This window comes from Argiope bruennichi, chromosome 11 (genome assembly GCF_947563725.1).
Source record: "Argiope bruennichi chromosome 11, qqArgBrue1.1, whole genome shotgun sequence".
Classification (NCBI taxonomy): domain Eukaryota; kingdom Metazoa; phylum Arthropoda; class Arachnida; order Araneae; family Araneidae; genus Argiope; species Argiope bruennichi.
Genome location: NC_079161.1, coordinates 1,059,841 through 1,083,312, shown reverse-complemented (window position 1 = coordinate 1,083,312; position 23,472 = coordinate 1,059,841). Strand labels below are relative to the sequence as shown.

General features: G+C 29.1%; 1 long non-coding RNA gene across 1 annotated transcript in view; it reads right to left on the bottom strand.

Moving 5' to 3' along the window:
* LOC129956905 (uncharacterized) overlaps positions 1-19,665 on the bottom strand; it is a 36,836-nt gene extending 17,171 nt beyond the window's left edge. The window contains exons 1-2 of the long non-coding RNA XR_008782712.1: positions 19,556-19,665; positions 7,936-8,005 (exon numbers count right to left, since the gene is read on the bottom strand). This is a non-coding gene — a long non-coding RNA (uncharacterized LOC129956905). The remainder of the gene's footprint in view (positions 1-7,935; positions 8,006-19,555) is intronic.
* Between the last annotated feature and the right edge of the window lie 3,807 nt (positions 19,666-23,472).

Here is a 23,472-nt window from a genome sequence, read left to right as displayed (position 1 = left end):
GCAGTTAATATCATATTTTTTACTGAAACAAAGCATTTTTTAATAATATGATTACTGATAATAGAGTCACTGAGCGTTTAAACTTTATGGCCCCTAAAGAATCTTTCTTAATTTATGTAATATGTCAAGAATTTGTCAACAAAAATTTCTCAGATTCATCATGAACTGATCGATTCATTAACAATGTTTAATTTTAAATGCATCAAACACTAAGAAAATAAAAGGAATCGTTTAAAATAATCGGTCGAAAACAGGTTTAAAAAAATTACTTAAAAACTATAAGCATATACAAAAAAGTATATAACTAACATAAATACGATTTAATTACAAAAAAAATCCAATTAACCTAAAAATAATTTAAATCATTGAAAACAGGTTAAAAAAACTACTTAAAAAACGATGTACTTAAAACTATAAGCATATACAAAAAATATATAACATAAATACGATTTACTTACAAAAGCATGCAACTAACCTAAAAATAATTTAAATCATCCATTGATAACGGTTGTCATGGCAACAGTCTGAATGCGCATGCGTGAATTTTCTTCGCCAGCTCCGGTAACACAAATGCGTGAATTTTTCTACGCCAGTTGGGGTAACGCTATGCAGATTATACATTTTTAATTTCCTTTATTCTGTGTTATTTTAATTCAAAAGTACTTCAGAATGAATCTGAAACATGGATTAATTAACAATGTTTAATTTTAAATGCATAAAACATTAAGAAAATAAACAGAATCGTTTGAAATAATCTGCCGAAAAATGTTAACCCTAGCCTTATTACTGTTGGGAGAAAAAAAAAGCTGTAGTCTTACTCATTTGGCCGTGGAGAAAATGGAAGATTTTTTGGCGGGAAAGTTAGTTTTTAATTAATAATTAAAATTCCAATTAAAAATTCAAAAAAAGGGACCCCAGGTGCACATTCCCGACCTCTAAGGTATACATGTACCAAATTTGGTAGCTGTATGTCAAATGACCTGGCCTGTAGAGCGCCAACACACACACACACACACACACACACACACACACACGCACACACACGCACACACACATTGAGCTTTATTATAAGTATAGATTATGTTCTTATTGTGTGAGATTTAAATGCATACAAATAAGCGTTTGATTTAAAAAACTTAATCGTCTGACATTCTGACTAAGTATTAAGAATAATATGTTTATATTAATACCGTGTTTAGAAGTAAAACTGAATAGAATAAATCGAATAAATGCATTTAATATTTTTTTACTGGAGTTCTGATAAACAAAATGAGTTCCAGGTTTTTCAGTAGATTCTGCAGTGTCCTTAGAATAAAAGTGGTGCAATTTTACATTTTTCTTTATTATCTTTTACATTAGTACTAGACAATTTGGTCTACAATTATTGAATTAAAGATTTCCCCTTTAGTAGTCGAGGAGAAGCAAGATTAAAGCTGAAAATTTATAAAAAGGAAAACGTATAAATGAAGCTTTGAATCTTCAATACGAAATACATTGTTAGAATGGTAACAAATGAATCAGAACTGCTATGAGATAACATAAATGGCAAACGTAAAGAACGATATTTTATAATCTCATTTTTTGCTTTGTAACTTGAAGATTTTAAGTTTTTATTCAAAACTGATTGAAATGAATATTTAAAAAGTGAATAAAATAGTTGGCATCCATTTTCCGTATTCTATTAATTAATTTCAAACTGCACGATGTGACTCGATTATGGTATTTTAGATGCCATGACAAAACATCATTCAACTATCAAATTCCCACGAAATAACTATGTGTACATATTATATCAAGCGCAGATACCTGAATGAAATGAATTTCCGAAAAATTTCAATGCTTTATTTCAAACCGAATGATTTGGTTCATTTTAATTCAGACTTCCCAATAATTCTTTGCAAATGATTATAATATTTACTACAAAATACTTCAACCTCTCTGGCTGTTGTCTGTAATATTTTGTTGATACACATTGCAGCAACTTTCTGTTATTGAAATTCCAGTACTGACTCACCCAATACGCTAAGATCAATTTCTTTTAAAAGTTATTCGTTTCATTCGATCGAGATGAGTCATTGCTATCCCTAACATGAGCATTGTATTAATTAGGATGTATTATTTAAAGGCAATAACTCCAAATTTTACAAGTAAAAACCAGTGCTTAACTAATGCTAGTTCTGAGACAGATTAAGAAACGCAATGACATTCCTATTTATTCGTCTTTTCAAACTTTTTTTTTACTGAAAAAGCTTCAACTCATTTTTTTCTCATCACTCAAAATTTTTGCTACTCGAAATATGGAACACAATAAAATTCACAACATTTCAAGTACGAATGGAAATGAGATGTGAATTTTCAGGCTTTTTTCTTAGTTTACTGGGCTTCATAACTTCATTGTACAACAAAAAATTTCTGAAGACTGTATCTGTTTAAAATATATAAATTTTATTCAAGCACTAAAAAAAGCATATGCAGGAACTACAGTCTTGGCAAGATGGTGAATTTTTAACACTCCACTCCCTCTAAAAGAACGAAAATCTCCCGGTACAGCATTTCCACAACCTATGAAAACCACATCTGAATCCATTTTATAATCAAGTGTTTAATCTAGAGCTGGAAACTTTTGTGAGCATTTCATTCTTACACAAGCGTGATAAGATTTGATATGCTTCATGTTTACCGACCTCTTCAGGCAAATATTGTGCTTTAACTACATAAAAGCTTAATTAAGTGATTCGCATTCGTACACTAGTAAGACTTGTGTACTTAAGGATGAAATACATCGTATTTTTATCAATGATAATATTAACTGCCGGTTTAAAATTCAAAAATTTGTTCTTTTATAATATTAATTTTGAATCCGAATTAATTTTGAAATCATATTAATTAAAGTCACAATTATCCAATACGTTGTAGGCTATTTTAAATAGGGGGCCATCTTATATGTACTATTTATAACAAATGAATGAAGTAGAGCTTCCGATACTAAGTCATAAATTTTCTAAAGCTCTGGTACTATACCTTTTCAAGTATTCGGATTTTTAATTAGGCAAATGATTAGAACTGCTGAGTTTCAGGGAGGCTGGGGAGGAGGGGGGGGGCGTAGAATGCAGGTAGGTCTATTCAAAATATATACCTCATTGTAAATAAATTCGTCAAAAGAATAAATTCCATGAACTATAAAATATAAGGGCTATAATGTTTGTTGACACTAAATTCCTAAAATCATAAAATAAAGTTGAGAATAATTATTTGAATTTTAATTATTAATTGGTTATGGCATATTCAATTTTACAAGTCTTATAAAATAATTTTTAAAATTACATTTGTTTGAAATTTATTATTTCTTCATAATAAAAGTTCGTTCTTTTGATCTGATAGCTTTAACCTTCTTACTGCCGCATTTTTAAAATCACTATTTAAATGCTGCGTTTGCTAACAAATTCAATTTTTTAAAGAATGGAACTGCTGTTATATGGCACTCGATAATTATATGATACGATTCAAATCTGTAACAGTAAAAAAGATAAGCACATGAAGATAAAAAAATAACGGGATGCAGTAAAATACTGACTGAATTACAACCTGCGAAAATGAGGGATAAGCATCCGAATGATGAGGGTCAACATCTAAAATATAACCTTTGAAAGAAAATAACTCGAAATATTTTTTATTCAACAAAATATCTGTCTTTAGAATAATTCAGTTCTGAAATTTTAAGAAAATATGCATATAAAACTGAGCTATTGACTTCTGAATTGAACACGAAAAATACTGAAAGCTGAGTTGTTTGGATGGCAAAAAATTAATATATGTATTGCCACGAAGCTCTTTAAAAAATTATCAATGATAAGTCAAAAATTCTGTTAAATGTCTCTCTAAATTTGCTAGCTTTTAATGAGGGGGTTATAATTATTATTGGAACAACAAAATGCCTGCATCCGCCCCCCCCACGATTTTAAACAATTCGGGCGATTACATATTTATCGGCTATGATACACATTTCATTGTTAAACAGTAGTTAAACCCGATCCCATTATTATTAAGTTAAACTCGGCTTTAAGTTAACCCAGAGGCGGCATTAGCAAGGGGGCATTTACTCTGTTGGCAACCACTTCCCTCTCCCCGTCTGCGAGAAATTTAAGAGTTCCATCATTTCAGAATGGTTATGGAGAGCTGAGTATTAACGATTATAACAATTTAAAAACCATCTTAAAGTTAATATACTGTATACAATCGAAACATCCGAATAAGGTTTAAGAGGTTAGACTACATTTGGCAAATTGATAAGCTGACAAATCAATAGGATGTCGCTTTTATCGATAATCTTTGGTTGGACGTTTGATATCACCGATAATTTTTGGTTGGCGTTTTTAGGACAACGACGTCAGGTCCGCAGATTTTCCGCAGAAAAGAATCTGAGTATCTGAATTTTTAAAAAAAAAGCCAAATAATATTTAATTTCCTTTAACTAAATTGAACTATTATGAATTATTTTAAAGAGAAATAAGAGAAAATGGGCTTGTCCTCTTGTTGGATTTATCGTGCCCCCCCCCCACCACCATAGACTATCTTTTGCCGCCGCCTCTGAGTTACCCCCCCCCCCCACCATAGACTAACTTTTGCCGCCGCCTCTGAGTTACCCCCCCCCATCGTGTATGTTTCACCACTCTTGCCCAAGACTGCAGGGGGGAAATAATCTATACCGTTCAATTCCCTGCAAATGTATGCAATGAATATTCATCACATTTCATTTGCTGAGCGGAGATGCAAGAACAGAAACTGTGGTCTGCCGAGCATTCGTTCCCCCATTCGTGTAGGATTCGTTCCCAGTCACAAGGAATGTCGTGGTGGGTGAATCCCTCGAAACGCTCGAAGAACGATAGTGATGGGGCGGAGTCAGGAGTCGAATCGAGACGTGAATCAGAGGGATAGAACTCCCTCAACATTGAACATGCACAGTTAAGCAATTGCATTAAAACATTCACGAGTGCATAAATGTATATTTATAAATATAATTTCATTATAAAAACATACAAAGCTATAATTACAAAATTCAGAATTCAAAAACCTTTGCATTTTGAAGGCAATTTCTTTTGGTCTAATATCTTACAAATGTAGCAGTTAACGTCATATTTGACTTTAATTTTAAATAGATTGTTTTTAACAAATGCATTCCATTTTCAATACAGGTGATTCATAGTCAATAACAATAACTGTTGTTCGTTCATTTTCTTTTAAATCATTTAGATGAAAAAAAAATACATAGTGTTTAAATTAATATTCTTTTAACAAAAGTTTTTTTAAAAGCAATAATGAAACAAAATACATTTTTCCAAAATAGATTTTTACGAGATAGATTTTTAAAGATTTAATAAAAATATTTTACAAAATTTCAGAGTTTAAAAACATTAATCAAATGGTCATATTTGATTTACGAAATGTTTTGAATGCTATGTTAATAGAATTTTCATTTAACTTAAGCTCAAATAAGCTATCGCCGAGAAATAGAAAAAGTATCATAAAAGAAAGGATTGAAAAGTGAACAGGAAAAGTTACTTCATTCACTTAAAAGAAAATGTATGGATGCCAGTCGAAGACGTTAAGTTGCGAAAAGCCCAAGAAAAACACACCATAATTTTGTGAACACACCCCATGTGAAAGACATAAAAGAAACTTAATAAACTCCTGGTGTTTTACAAGAGCAGCTATAAAATATTTCATTTTTCGACTTACACCTAATAAATAATATAATTGCTGTTTAAAAAGATCTGACAATTTAATATTTTTCATTTCGTATACTAAAAGAAGATTTTTTTTTAATCTTTATTTAAAAAATGTCGAGAAGTGAAAACTCATGAAAATGGATTTTTTAAATCTTCCAAATAATTTTCCAAACAGGAATTTATAAAATGTTTAAAACGTTTAACTGTACAGATGTAAATTTTGACGCTAGGGATTTGCAGTTTATGTTAAAATTTGTTGCTCTAATACAATATTCAAGATCCGCTACCGTTGAAAAATGGAGTTAAAATTATTCTTCGAAAATGAACGGACATTCATGTTTGCTAAATATTTTATAATGAGTCGTCAAGAATTGGGCCTTCAAAATGCACAGGTGTTTAAAAGTACATTATAAAGTTTGTAAAAACAAGGATACTTTCCTAAATATCTAAAAAAAATATTAACCATTAAGGGTTACTTACCTTTAACAATTATAATAAATAATGATTTCAACTTGCTTATTGGTTAGTTATTTTAAAAACAATACCTGGAAAAAGAAAGCTAGAAAAAATACCTTAAGGTGCTAAAAATGTTCATTTGTTCTCACCTCCCCCCTCCCCCAAATTTTTTTCATGATTAAAAAATACACGAGCAAGAGAGCAATTTTGCACTTATTCTTGAAAACTTTCAAAGCTGTTAAAATGCAATCCAAATGAACTACTTTTAATGACTTGATATGTGTTATTATTCAATTATATACCAAGAAAAAAAAAACTCCACAAATAAGAAATAAATTTACAAATGCAATTCTCTCAAGGAAGTCCATGAAACTAGAAATACATAAAAAACACATTTACCATAAAGGTGACTGCTTTTCCAGTCACCTTTATGTCAGCCTTTGTTTATAACTTTACGAATGTTACTTAGAATAGGTTCCAACCTTCTGTCATAATAAGTTTGAAAAATTCATTCGTACTAAATAAACAAAACTTATACAAATGAACAAATATTTAAGTTACACTGAAATCTGAAATCAAGAAAATAAAATGAAAAGATTTAGTCTATTTGATTATTTGATATATTTTATATTTGATATTCTCGGAACGATTACTAAAAATGAAAATTCATCTAATATGATTCACACGTTTATGATAAATGTTGCTGATTATTAAGAACTAGAGATCGCTTGAAGCTTTCTATTAACACGAATCAGTTGCAAGCACCGAATAAAAAATATCAGAACAATTAAAATACACAAGCATTAATACTCCAAACTGCTTCTAAAATCAAAGTATTAATTGTAAACAGTCACATATTGATGTACAATTTGTAAAATTGTATATAAACTACCGAAAAGGCAATTAAAACATTTTACAAGAGAAGCCCAAAGAAATTCTAAAGGATCATGCATCGCATCCTATTTTTTTCTAACTCAATTTTTGACATTTTTTATTTTTTATTTCTGTAAGAAATGTGATCAGGAAATAAGTAAAAACCTTAAAACCAACTAAATTGAATTTATGACAAGATGCAAAATTAACTTATTAACTAGAGGTACAAAATTGTAGTCGATACAAAATCCCTGAATCTCGTTTTGATGCATTCACAAATTTTAAATGCTACTTTTGCGCAATATAATTATTAAATGCTTTATCGGAAATTGCAGTCAAATAATATTATATCATAACTTCCCACATCTTATCAATGGCAGTACATGGAGTCTACGACCATATTTTCTATTTAATAGATACGATACATAGGATGAATAAATAGATCTAGTTGGGTTTTACAGATATTTACGTCTCGTTTTAAATGAATTTGAGCATCATTTTGAGATGGACCTCATAAATTCAAACCGTGGTCAAATGACTAGAATGGCATCTGAGAATGCCCTCGTTTCTCCAAACTTCCGCGTCACTTCAGCGGTGTGGCATTTGATTCCGCTTATTTGAATACAGACCAGACTTACTTACACGACAGTTCTTCAGTGGAATGGAGTTTCAAACCTAATCGCGAAGCTCCAATAATGAATATTCTGAGAAATCGAAATTTTAAATCACTGACAGAAAAAAATATTCGATTCAGGTTAGAGAAAATATACCATTATTTGCATTTTAAAACTTCTCTTAAACAACTAATAATTAAATCATTCGAGTGAACATGTATAACAGCCAATAGTCTTTTTAATAAGAAAACCAGAAAAATGCTCACCCGTTGTCCTTTTATGGAAATGTAGAACCAACGTTCAAGAAATTCTTCCTTTTATTGTCCTCCGTTCAATCTGAAAAATAAATTACTCAGTAGCATTAATTAAGTTCAATTACGATAAAATGCAATCCAAATGAACTACTTTTAATCGCTTTTATTTTTGTGCTAACAAAAACATTTTTAATCAAAAATATGGGAATCGAAATAAAATCGCAAATGTTTGAAACTAAAATAATATAAAGAATCTACAATGAATATCCTAATTCCTAAACACTCAGTAAAATATTTATTATATTGTCATTAAAAATCGTCAACGTCGAATATTTTCTCAACGGGTTCGCGTTTCGTAAAAGTATAAATTAAAAGTTTCTTTTGATGTATTGGTTTGAAATTTAAAGCGTGTTTTATATCACTACGCAAAACGTTAGGACTGCCTGGACGTTAGCTCTTTGAAGCAAAGTCGCGTAACTGCCAAGGTTATATTCCGATTTTAAAACGAAAGAAATTACAACTTCCTGTCCGTTACTTATTGATCTTACTTTTGATTTTGAATTTAGCTTCATTTATTTGCTCTTCATATTCAAGACAGCTTTGTATTTGTTTCAAACAATGCACTATCAGAAATTAAATCCTCAATTTCACTGTTAAGGCTTTTGAGGTCTAATTGTTTTGCTTCTAAACTTAAATGCTTCGAAAGTTGTTCTTGATCACTTTCCTTTTTAATATCACAATTTTCTAAGAACAAATAGAAACCTTGTTAATTTTGTACAAGCAGTACGAGATATCTTCTGTTCCGTCGTTAACTTATCAAGAGTTCCCATTTTCATGCATAAAATAAAGTTTACAGTACCTTTTCAAATGTTATAATCTTAGATAAATGCAGAATTTCAAGAGCACCACGATTATTCACAAATTCAAGAGCATAAACACAATCTTCACCTAGTAAACGTAAATTTTGAAAGCAGAATGCATAAGAAGCTTATAAAGAATACTTATGATAAATATTAATCGCAAAATACATATGCAGGTAAGTTAACATAAAATTCTAGTTGGATCAAGAAGTATTTAAATATCACGAGTCTGATTAAAGGACAAATCTTAACAAAGAGTGATAAGTTAAAAAAAAGCAGCAAAGAAAAATACCCTCAGCTCTTGATAATTTTTAGTAGTTGTAGAAAGGTACTTAGTTTTATTCTTTCATTTAATGACAGAAGGCCCTGCAGTCAAATTTATTCAAGTTATAATCAAGTATTGATTAAATTAATTTTGGAACTTTATTCTAGTAATATTCCTAATTACCATATGCAAGTTATTCGTTATGCTATTTTATAATTCTAAAAAAAATTGGAGCTTTACTGTTTAAAAAAATATATTCCCTCCTTTAACAATATTGTTTAGAGTGTTATAGAAAGTTGTTTTTTGTTTGATATTTTGCTTAAAATTAATTTTACGTTTTGACTGTGCTTTTTTTTTATTTGTACAATATTGAATTGGATTTTTTAGAAAGGGACTTGCGACTTCAGTTTTCAAAATTTACTATTAAAATTGCTAAATAAAAATTAAATTAAAATCAATAAAAAAATTTGAAGAGGAAAGGGGGCTTTGAGATTTGCAATATCTCAGAGCACCTGTAAGTTTTAAAATGGTCATGAATTCTTCTGAAATTAGAAATAATTACATTGTTTAAAATATGGAAAAAAACGCATAGCTAACCAGTAAACATTTCAATAAAGGTGTAGATGTATATTGTTGAAGAGTGTATTACCAGAACTTCATTCAACACTATTTTTAATGATTTATTGTACATATAAGAACGATCTTCAATGAAATTAATCTATATATGTTCTTCAGAAACTTTAATGTAAAAATCATTTTTCTTAATTCTATTTTATTTTTAAACAGTAGATTTGGATTTTGGTTTAATAAAAGTACAACTAGAAGAAAATTAAATTTGAATTCAGCTAATATCTTCTACAAATTTTCGTAGATACAAATGATCAGTTAGCAAAATATTAATATACTTCTGATTTAGTAAGCTGTTTATTTTATGCACCATATACTTACAATATTTCATATACAAAATGCAAAGCCATATAATGAACAAATAATTTATCAGAGTACAGATTTTTAAAAACATGCACCAACATTTAAATCAAATCAACGATGATTAACAGAAAAGTTTAAATTTGTAATGGCGTTCTACTCTGGAAACTGATTTTTTTTAAAACTGATATAGTTGGAAGCTTTTCGTACTACTTACGGCATTTCAAGAATTCCTCTAACCTCATTTAATTGTACTTTAAATTTAAGAAACAACTATTTTTTAAGTGCCTATATTTAAATAACATATATTTTAATGTTCGAAATTATTGAATTAAATAAACGAATGAAGAAGAAATAAATAAAAAATTAATGAATCGCAAACTCTTTCGTTTAATGCAAAACGTTATATTTATGTAAAGTAATGCATTTATATCTAAAACCTAGAAGAAATGGTTATTATTTCAAATTGGATACACTATTTATATGAAAAGAAATATCAATCCTCAATGATTTTTATCATACATATTTTGAATAAATACATTGAAAAGCAATCAAATCTTTCATAAAAAGCAAAGTGGAAAGTATTCAGATTTTATTGAAATGTACGAAATTGCGTTAATGAACGTATCGTTAAGTATTCGAAATTGTGTCAAACATCATGCTAACTCTTGTCAAATATGACACTTTTAGATAACGTTTAAAATGTTGTAATCTCTTCCAGACTTGCCCTCATCAGTAACCCAAACGCATAGTAAATGAGACTATTGATTTACAGTTTTATGACTGTACAAAGTGTTACCCAAAGTGTTCTGTGCATAATTGTTATACAACCAAAAGAGACAAAAAGACGCCCTGCACCGTTTTACGACCCAGCTGGTTTTCTTCGTTTCTCAGCTGGGTCGTAAAATGGTGCGGGGCGTCTTTTTGTCTCTTTTAACAGGGGGTTGCTTCCGTTCCCGCTGTCACTGTTGATTGGTGTCTTCAGAAATTATTTGAGGGTAGATGCTTGATTTACAGTACGCTTACTGCTCGGCAGCAACTAAAATCTAGAATGCCGGGATATCGGTAAGTTTTAACTCAAGAAGAAATAAATACCGTTTGAAGTTACACATGCGATTGAATACAAATAAGTATGCGGAATACTGTGCAAAGCAGCGAGGATATGAAGATAAATCTTGGTATCCAGTCGCAAGCATAAAAGAAATTTGGGCATTTTTTACAGTCTTGTTCGTAATGAGCATAGTGAAGATGCCGAGATTAACGAATTATTGGGTAAAACCACAACGCTTGGAAATGGCAGAGCGAAAAGTATGATGGGGAGGCACGGGTTTCTAAAAATTAAACACTATTTTAAAACTAAAAATTAAACACTATAGGGAATCAGAAAGAAGAATGAAAGTGATTTCACTTTCTCTTAGAAAGTAGAACCACTGCAAAAGTATCTCCAGAAAAAATTTATGGAATTTTTTAAGCCAACAGCAGAAGTTTCAATAGATGAAGCGCTTATGAAATTTAAAAGTCGTTTAGGAATCATTCAATACATGCCTCTGAAACCAGCAAAACGAGGAATAAAAATGTGGATGCTATGCACTTCACATTTCGGACATACCTTGAATTTCGAAATGTATTCCGGAAAATCCGACAACAAAGAATGGTTTGGGATACGACGTGGTTATGCACGTTACAATAGGGTTAGAGAATAAAAACCATACAATATATTTCGACCGCTTTTTCTCAAGTATAAATTTATTGCTGATTTACATAAAATTGGAATTTTGCTTGTGGAACTGTATTGCACAATAGAAAATAATTTGCCCTCAGAAGTGAAAAAATTAAAATTAAAAGAAATCCATACAATTTTTATTTTTTAATGCAAAGATACTCCAAATTTGTTGTGTACCAGTTGGTTAGATAAAAAACAAATTTCTAACATTTCAACCAATGCGAAAAATGAAATTTGTAAGGTGTATAGGAGAAACGGAGCAGAAAAATTGTCAGTTCAATGCCCAGTTGATTTCGCACAATAGAAACATGGGAGGTGTGGATTTAGCCGATCAACGCAAAAAATATTTTTCTGTTTCGAGAAAATCATCGAAATGCTGGTGGTACATATTTTCGTTTCCCCTCGATACAGCTGTAAAAACGCTTTTATTTTAATGAAGGCAACGAATTCTCCTCCAACAAAACGAATTGATCAACTTTTAAGATTTCAAGTTAAAATTCATTGAAGAACTTGGAAAGGAAGGATATCGCAAGAGGGTTCATTCTGATTTTAGACGCACGGAAGAACACAGCCACAAGAAAAGAGAAATTGATAGCCGTAAGAGAACTTGTGTACGTTGCTGAAAGCTAGATTCGAAAACTGCTTCAGGACGTTCAATTGAAAGTTCGTGGGAATGTACAATCTGTAAGATCTGCTTTGTCAGAACTGCTTTGTTGATAATTAGTATCACAACTATTATATATAAAATATAACTAATCAAGAATTTGTGAAAAGTTTCAACTAATTTTCATTTTATAAATGTAAAAAATAATATGTAACAATTTTATACTTTAATAAAAATCACATTGAAAATGCAACGTATTTTAAAAATGATTCTCGAACACTTTCCTAAGAAAGGTTAATAAGAGATTTACAGCTTTTTAAAAGATAAATACAATAATGTACTCCATTCTATATAGTGTTAATATTAGATATCTGTTTTTATTTGTCGGGCCAATAGCTGCCGATCTCTATTTTCAGTATTAAGTGATAAACGTTCAAATTCAGCAACACTCCTATTCAGCCGTAGAAATGAATTTCTCATAAAATAAAATTGATTATAGCGAAATGACCCATGCTACACTTCACGGTTTTAATTGTTAGAAAGAGGATTTTACGTTTGGAATATGTCTGATTCCCACACAATGTAAGGGGATAACTGGTGACAGTGTAACAAATACAATCCATTATATTCCTTGATAATTTGGATTTAAACATATGTTTACGATTTCGTAGTTTCTTCAGGAGATGAAGAACTTCATCAGCCATTTGAAAAGAAAAAAAAAAAGATGTAACAAATGGAATGCATGCATTGTGTTTTGTAATTATACAAAGTTAAACTCCAAACTTAATTTTTTTTTTCATTTCTGAAATCCTGTAAGTGCAACACAAAAACTAGAATAACTTAACTTTTAACAAATAATTTATAAATGCCAAATTTTTCAAATTACAACTTTTAGCATTGTGGCAAAAATTATTTACTTTAAAGCAAAATATTGGAAAGTATGCAAAAATAAAATTAAAAAATAAGCGAATTAAAATGCTTATTGTTTAAAACTTTGTTTTAAATAGTATTAATTATTTTTCGAAGCTCAATCTCCCCCATACCAGTTCTTGAAACAATTTTAATTATAAAATAAATTAAATATTCCTACCTTAAAGAATTTTGCAGATCGTTTGCAAATTGGCTGATATCTTTTGTGCAGTGCTTAAATCATAGATCATAATTTAAAAAAAAAAAAAAATGCTAGTAAATGTTCTCTTTGGTTAAAAATTCGAAGTTTGATTGATGTATTCATAAAATTGGACATTTTCCCGTAGTATTCATGTTTTGGCCTTTAACAGCTATTGTAGGTATGCAGAGTCGTTTGGAAGGAAAAGGAGACGTTTTGATTTGAATAATTTTGGCAGTATACCTGCAAAATTTTAAATGGTATATATCGACCAGAAATATATTTTTTCCGTAAAATATTATTTGCCCTGTGTTAATATTCTGTCATTTTAAATCGTTAAATTTTAGTCAATTTTGAAAATTTACATTCTTAATGAAGTCATTTCTTAGATATGAATCTACATATATCTTAATAAGTTTTCAGCACTAGAACATTATTCTCTTTATATTTTAATAAATAAATGAAAGCAATTGCTGTGGAAATTAACTAATTTAAAATTTTTCAAATTTATAAAACTTATAAAAATTATTTTTAAAAATTTATGAGAATTTTTAAGTACTTAGTGTGTTATTTATATCAATAACTCTTAAAATGAAAAAAAAAAAAAAAAAAAAAGGGAGAGAGAGAGAACTCTTGAATGATTAAATTTTCTGATGCAGCAATGATTTTAATGAATATGCAAATATACTATTTCAACGTTATGCTTCAACATCAAATGCGTCTTTCCATAATGAATAAATTGCAATCAAACACAGAGGTAAAAGAAACGGAACATCTGGAAAATCTTTAGGTGAAATTATAAAATGTTATTAAAGTTTATATACAACCCCTTATTCTTCAACAGTAATTTGACTACAGGAGCAGGGCGATACGAGAATCCTCCCCAAACTGTAAATGAACTCGACCTCAAGAAGGGGGAGGGAAATGCTCGCCTACTATCCTTTATACTTTCGGCCGATCGAACTGTCATAACTATTTTTCGCTAATAGCATGAAAACGATACACTCAATGTCTGTTTTTATTACACGCAATTGTTTTTATTTACACAAGTGAGAATGTAAAAATATAAATCTGAACTAGCCAGAGATCAGCTATATAGTGAGGTGGAGGTTGTAACATGTTTATTAGAAAAATTGCAAAAAATTTCGGGGAAAACTCCCATTTTTTATTTATTTATGTATTGATTTATTTTATGAGCTTTTATCCAAACAATAGCAAATTCATCAAATGTGTCCAGTTTTCATCGTATTTGTATGCGATTTTCAATTGCACTAAAAAGATCAATACAATTCCAGACATTTATTTTTGGAATACTTTATATATTTGGATATATTTTGGGAACGCAATTTCATAAAATTCAGCTTCATGAAATAATTTCAAGGATTATAATAAAATTTCTCTTCCACTTGAATCATTGATTGTTATGATAAATAAGTTTTCCCTTTTATCATAAAAACTAACAGGAAATTTCAAAAACTGTTTTGATTTTTAGGGGCATGAAACTAATAGTATAAAAGCAGCGTCACTGGTCTCCTCAAAATCTTCTCATACGCTAATAAAGGCATTATTCCAAAGAAAGCCTTGTATGGCATATAATAGTTACAAAATATTAACTTCAGGCAGGAATTTAGATTTCGAGTTTTAGAGATTGACTTCTAGCATGCGGAAAATATCACAAAATTAAATATTTGAGTCATTTAAACGTGTTTTTCCCAACTAACAGAAACAAAAAAGGGACACATAAGTACATTTGTAGTCACAAAACCACATACCAAATTTGATATATTTAAGTCACTGCGTTTTTTACTTGTCACGTTTACGTGCTTTTGAAAGTACTTAAAATTTGACAGGCATCTACAATACAATCGTTAAATTTATGTACCAAATTTTATCTATCTAGCTCTCTTTTTGTAATTATCGTGTTGTTAAATTATATCCGAAACGACGACCAGATTTCCTATGAACAGATATTACTCAAAATTCGATAGAAATCTACAAATTGGTATAAAGACCATATGCCAAACTTCATCCATCTAGCTAAAAGCGCTTTTGAGTTATGTTCATACAGACATAATGCCAAAATTGTATTTTTCGCAGACATCCTTCAAAATTTCGAGTTCGAATTTCTTGATTATTATTCTCTCTCCGTACCTTGAGTTCGAGAAATTAAAAGAGAATAAAATAAGCCCTACATATTTTAAGTTAATTTGATTTTTTTAAGCTATGCAAAGTTGTTTATATTATATTATTAAATATATCTGCATAAAGGTCTGTGCAGGGAGGAGAGAACGAGAATATGAATTTTAAAAGATTAATTCAGGTGGTACAGCGGAAGCTAAGATTAAGAGCAGCTGAAACTGATACTGCAGATGTCTTAATCTTCCCAATTTAAATGCCGCTTGCAGCTATAGTTTTAAAACTGTTTTGTCTACACAAAAAATAGGTTTAGCGTCATTAATAAAATAATTTGCAGCGAGATGTGGCAATGATATTTTGACTTAGCAAGAATAATACAAGCTTGGCAGCTGAATATGGAACTGATAACCTTAGCTTTCAGATGTACTAAGTGGTTCCTAAAATTCTCTTCACTTAGAATTCATCAAAGCAAACAGTAAAATAAATAAATGGATGGGTTATAAACAAACTTAAGGCCATCAATAAAAAAATACTATTAATACACAAAAAATGCATAGCATTGCTAATTCAGACCCAGGGGTATACCTACATAAAATAACGCTTAGAACAAATAGCAAAGCAGTGCCCCTTTCCTTTTTTAAATTGCAGTTCTTTCATATTTCTTCTCCTCTGCCTTCCGCCAAAAACATTATAATAGGGAATGGAAAACATTTCTGTATAATATAGTCTAGCAGTCGATCAATACATCTTAATTATTCTACAGATTAATTGAATTACTTTTCAGAATCTAAATATAGCAGTTATCAGTCAACTGTTTAAAAAAATGCATCTAAAATGAGCAAAAATATTTGAAATTATGTTTTAAAAACGTAATGATTGGCAAATCGAAATGTATATTATAAGCAATTCTTTTTAAAAAGTGCTTCTAAAAATATGAGCACAGTTCAAAACTTTCAGAGATAAAACAGTTCGAATTTATTATTCAAGCCCTTTTTAAGTGATTTAAAGAATTAATATAAACATTTCCTAGACATTTTTAACAAAATTTCATAAATTTTTGGCATAATTTTAAAAAAATTAAACATCTTAATGTGATATCACTATCATGTCTTTTAGATGAAACGCAATCCATATTTAATATATAATTTATCTTAATACTAAAAGAGAAACTGTATATGTCAATCCACTGGCATATTAGATCCAACTATTTGACCAAATTTAATCAAACTTGACACTAATCGATTTTGGATGGCAGGAAATTACACCTTATAGCAATTTTTTTTTTAATTTCAGTTATAATGAATCAAATTAATAGAAATCTCTTTTGTCTTAGTGTTAATTCTGAAAACATTACTACACAAAAATAACATTTAGTGCGACATTTTTTTTTTAATTTGAAGATAGTGTGACAAAAAAGTTCTCTTCAATGATAGATAGTTAAACAATGTTTCCAATTTTAACAACTTTTTGAGAATATTTTTGGATGCCATTAAACTGCCTATTATTCCATTTGATCGCATTGTTCGAATTAACTTGCCTATTATTCCATTCACTGTTCGAATATAAATTGCCTGTTTCGTTGTTCCATTATTCAATGAACTTGATGGCTTTACTAGCTGCGATTTTAAATTTATATATAAAATTCCTGTTTATAAATATTTACGAAAAAAAATCGTTTATATTAGCTTACGATATTAACTGTTTATTTCATTTATCATTTCACTTTCATTGAAAAAGCGCATTTATGTTTTGCAATCTGCCTGCATTTGTATTGCCACTATTTCAAAAAACGGTATTAAATTCTGGAGAAGTTCATTACTAAAACTTTATTTCGTAAATGATTTACATGATTTACTTTTAAAAGAACATTATAGTAATTTTCTTAAGCTTTTGATGAATGGTAAAGTTTATTCTCTCTCAATTTCTCCAACTTCCACAGTAAGTAAGAAGACAGTCGCACTAATATGACCACACTAAAGAAACGATTTATTAAATATTTTTATTTATTCGTTTAAATCTGAATATCATATGAATTTTGTTAATTATCTACAACCAACTGTTTTTTTTACTCTGATTTTGTTTCAAATTTGCATTCTAAATCGACTAGAGATTTTTATTCGTTTCGACACGATTTGAGTTGATGGCCGCAGCAATTATGCAATTCGGAATCTACCAATTAATCTATTTTAATGCACTTAATTATGTAAAAAAATAATACATGTATTAAAATTACAGGAAAAAATGCGCAGAAGTTTATATCACAAAAAAACTAATTTTTAAAACTTTAAAAAGTTTGTGTCAATATAATCTTTAGGAACATTGTGGAATAATGATAAAATTGAAGATAATTTTAATTAAAAATAATTAAAATATTAAAACGGCTCTTCCGAATGAGCACATACTATTCAAAAATATTTGTAAAATTCGGTAGCTTTAGAGGCGAATCCCGTATGGTGTCGTTTACAGATAAGGCAAAAGTTTAAAAAAATTACGTTGAATTTAATTAAAAATAAACATTTAATAAGAATTGATAACATATTCAATACAAGAATTACAATAGCCTCTCACGAGTCTAAAATAATTTAAAAATAAAATCACATAACCTAATAAGGAACAACTAGTATACATAGGAATTAAATTTTGTTCATAAATCATTTTTAGAGTAGCATTTACTAAAATAGTTACCTTGTTATAAGTCGGTAATTAGTATAGTGAAATATATTCTTTTAAAAACTGAGTCTAGATTTTCTTATTGGATATTATTGTTGTGATTGAAAAATAATTCTGTAAATGCTAATAATCAATTCATTTACTATTAATGCTCCAGGATTAATGACCTTTTATTTTACTAATTATATTTGATAAAAAGTGCTTTAATAATTAATAAATTGTTTTTCTTCAAACAGCATGGCTGGCATTTCAAATATTTTATAATATATTAAATTAGTATAAATAAAATTTACATACATAAACAAATTTCAATCAATTTTTTTTTCTGAAATCTTTTATAAAAATTATCAAAATTCGTTGAATATAATTTTATTTCTGTTTTTAAATAAGACGGTAAATTCACACTGATTAGCCGAGCTTTTGATTGATTTGAAATAAAATTTGAAAATGTGTGTTCACCAAACTGTACCGATAAAAAAAAGTGATTGAAAGACCAAATGCAAAAATGTTATTAACTTATTAATTATTTAGTTAACTTAAAAACTTACGCGATAATTCTTTAAAAAGAGCTCCATGCATTAAAGCTATAAATTTTCGATCATTCCCAAGTCTCGAAAAAAATGAAATAAAAAAAATGTGATCCTATGAGCTTTAACACCAATTTACAGCAGAAGGTTACTTTCTTAAGTCCAAAATAAAATTCTGTAAATGCTAGTAACTCTAATTGTAGTGCAATTCATCAATAGAAATGTGGATTCGAAATTTCACACCTGTAGGATTAAAGTCAAGATTTATTACGAAAATGTCATCTTTACGAACATGAAATAAATAAATCTGATATGGAAGCTTCAAATACATCAAAATTTGAAATCAGATTTTTTAACATTTTCAAAATATCAAAAAAAAAAAAAAAAAAAAAAAAAAATTATAAAATGCTTGAAAAAGTGCGAAGCGATAAAGCGATATGCGTTTCATTTAATTTCAATACTTTCAATAAATTCTGCAAGAAATATTAATCATTTTCCTCAGACCATTATTATCAATCCAAAATTTTTAGGTCATTAAAATATTCTAAATATGAATTACATGCAATCCTTTAAAACAGGCAAATAATAATCGAAATCAATGTAGACACTTTATATGAAAAAAAAAAAAAAACATATTCTGCAAACAACTAGTAATGTATCAAACTTAACTAAAAAAAACTACATCAATTCAAATTTTAACTTGCAACAAATGCTCATAGAAACAGAAACATACAGCTCGTAATGATAATTTTTTTAAGAGTGAATCAAAAAACAAAAAAGTGCCTACGCATAAAAAAAGCAAACAAACTTACCGAATGAATCTTGTTAAAATAACAGCAACGTCAGCCTATAAACGAAATTATTAAGTTGAAATATATAATCCATTATATAAGACACAGAATCGCTGACAGTTTGCTTTCCCATCGAACGACGAACTGAAAAAAAGTTTCAAGATTCAACTGCCCATGTGATGCGCACGCATTTATGATAATTTATGACGCCGACTCTGGGACACAGAAAGCAAAGAAGACTAAAAACAAGCAGGTGGTTTGAAAAATGCTAAACAAAGTGGATCTCAGATCGAAATTGCTCTCTCTCCCTCTCTTTTTTTATTTATTTTTTAATCCTGAAAGTTATTATTCGTAAATGAATTGGAAAACAATGAAAACTCCGATTTTTTTTAAATCCGTTTAGAAAGTTTTTCTGTTAAAAGATAATTCGATGGAACATTTATTTTGGAATTTTAAGTTTTCAAAAGCCGGCGTCCTGGCATAGGGATAGTGCATCTTCCCCCTGATCTGGGCGTCCCGGATTCGAATCCCGGTTCAGGCACGGTTGTTCTTCATCTGTGTTCTATCTGTGAGGTGTGTGAATGTGCCCCTCTGCAAAAAGGGGTTCTGCAAGCGAATGTGTGAGTTTCATCTTCATATGAGCTAGAAGTCAGACTTCTTCCCTCGGGTGCTCAGGGGTGGATCTTTACCCTAAAGAAGCTACTCCACCCCCTTTCCGTGGTAACGCGGACACGACATCATCATCATAAAGTTTTCAGAAATATTTCTGTTTTAATCTTAAGTTTCATTGAAGAATATCTATGGTATAACAAACAATGTAATTTATAACACAATGTGTAATTTTATAACACAATGTAATTTAAATTTGAAATAATCTCTCTTTTTGCGTGTGTGGATGATATCTGACAGCTAAACATTTTTAAAATTTCGTCTCAAAATGTATCCAGAATATGTTCGAGTCAGATAGAAAAGCCAGAATTTATTTTCAACAAAATCCAGAACAGAATTGCATTCAGAATTTGTTTTGAATTTATATTTATACGAAATGGACTGAACTACGTTGTTTTGTTACGCATTATAAAATCTTCCATTTCTAAAAAAAAAAAAAAAAAAAAAAAAAAAAGGTTACTTTTAATTAATATAAAAACTTACATTTTAAGAAGTTTTTCTGATTTAGTAAGTATAAAATATTATTACCTTTTTTAAAAAAAAACAACACTTGCTATTCCTTTGAATACCACTTTATTACAATATGAGACCTAAATTATCATTGCTCCGATTAGATAATGCAATGCTGGATTCCAACTTTTTATCCAAGTATTTTTTGAACCATAGGCAATGTAGTACGTTAGGAGATCCCTTTTTAAATAAACAGGTCAATTTAGGATAACTATTTTAACTTAATATATTAATGATTAGTTTTTCTTACTTTAATAAAAAATAAACTAAAATTAAACTATGAAAATATGCATAGTTTTGGTTATTATGTCTCTGATTTATAAAATGTCATGAGAATGTCTCATGACTAATCTTTTATGTCTCATCATTAATCTATAGTTAAATGCAATGTTATTTAATACTAGAGTACTAATTTGCCAACATTTTACTCATATATATTTATTTTTCAATTTTATTACAAAGATATTTTTAATAAATAATTTTCTGAGTAAAATTTATATGTATACCTAATTTATATCATACCTAAAAATTCTCTTAAAAATATACCTTAAATGTATTTTTAATATGGAATGAGTAACTTCTAGAATACCTTACATGATATTGGCATACAATAGGTACGAAATATTTTTTGGCATGAATTTAGCATTTTTTACCGAATTTATCGTGTCATCCTTAGTTAGTTTTTTAGCTATTAATCCCTCACATGCGGTTAATAGTATCCAAAAAACCGAATTTGTGTTTTAGAAGTGTATTTCCTAAATGATTAAACAAAAATTTGATACAAAACTACATTTGTAGTCTCAAAATGGCATATCAAATTTGATATATTTGAATCATTACGTTTTTACATGCTTATATCGCGTTTACATGTTTTCTGAAAGTACAGACCGACAGACAGTCAACTCTTTATCAGATTAAGGTTTGACAAGTGTGTATTCTATAGATGTTAAATCTGTGAACCGAATTGCATTTGTCTAACACCTTTCGTTTAGTAGTTAGCGTGCCTCATTGTATTGGAAAAGACGGAGAAACGGACTTCCTCTGAATGGATTTCTCAATATTTGATAGAAATCTACAAATTTCGTGGAAAGATTAAGTATCAAATTTCCTCCGTCTAGCTCAAAACAATTTTGAGTTATTTTTTCACAGACAGACAGACATTTTCCAAAAGTGTGTTGTTCTAAATCTCGAGGTTGATTTTTTCGACAATTACAATACTTTCTCTATGCTACATATACGAGAAAGTAAAAATTGAATCTCGAAATTATTACGTTACTTATATGCACAAAAGCAAACAAATGTCAGTAACAATCGATTAATCGTCTTTATTTTGGTTTTGATTGGAATTATGGAAAGTGGGATAATGATTTAAATATCGTTGTGTCATCTGAACAACGTTCAAAATGATGAGGTCTGTCCTAAATCAACTCTCATGCAGTAAGTTTCTGAACACTTAGTCTGATCAAGCACAACAGGAATATAGAAGCAGATTGAACCTGATATTTTAGCAATATTACATTGATATTCCTTGATTATCATAATTTCTGGATAAAATTTTAAAAATTATTATCTGGAGAATTTATATATCGTTTTAAAATTAAAGTATTATTGATATATTGCTGCCAATTTTATATGCCTCAACAAAAATTACAATGTTCCATATTTTTGTTCAAAATTTTTAAAATGTAATAAAATTTTGAAACTCAAAAACTGATATGCTAAAGTTGAAGGAATTAGGAAAAAATTGGCTCCTAACACAAATATCTAGGATATACCCAATTACCAGTATTGTGCTGAATTGTAATTTCATCAAAAAACATTCTCCAGACTATTTTTTGCTACTCATTTTATTTATTTATTTTTGCTTTAATTTGGTGTTAATTATCCCTCGTCATGATGATTTAGACATTTATTTTTTTATAACTATCTTAACTAATTAATAATTTTTAAATTTTGGTAAATTTAAAATTTAGAAATTCTATGGACTCGATTTTAAATGTAAATTTTTCTTAAGTCCATAGAAAATTTTCTTACCGAGATATACATAAAATGGTTTTTATAACTCTCGTATTGTATTTTAAATATTTAAATGTTTAAATGAATTCAAAATATAGTTCTTGTTAAAAAATCAATTTTAAAACGTTTAAAAATTTAAAAAAGTGTGTAGTATATATGATTATGAAGTTTTTTCTGTATTTTTTTTTTTTTTAAATGTTGTCAAAAAGTACTGAAATATCAAAGATTAGCAATGAAAATATTGTTTTCAGAAATAATTTTATTTTATGATTTTCTTTTAAAAAACGGAATAGTTCAGTTTTAAATATTAAACGAATTTTTTAGGGAGATCAGATTAGTAATTATTTTTCTAAACCACATGTTTTCTGTTATGCATCAAGGACCGCGGTGGCCTAGTGATAAGGTACCGACATCGGACCTGGAGGGCTTCATGTTCGAGGCCCGATTCCACCGAAAAAACATCGTGTAAGCGGGTCTGAAGCATTTTAAATCCGTCGGGGCCAAACGTCCATCCGCTGGTGTGGCATGGAAGTTTGGAGAGTGGGTCCAGCTCAGATGTCATACTCGTCATCTGACCGCGGTTCAAAATTATGAGGTCTGTCCCAAAAATAGCCTTAGTGTTGCTTTAAAACGGGACGTTAATGTAACTAAACTAAACTAAACTAAACTCTATGATGCATCATATATTTAAGAGCAAAATGACAGGCAAGTTATGTCTTTTCTATACTTTAATATTTTAATTT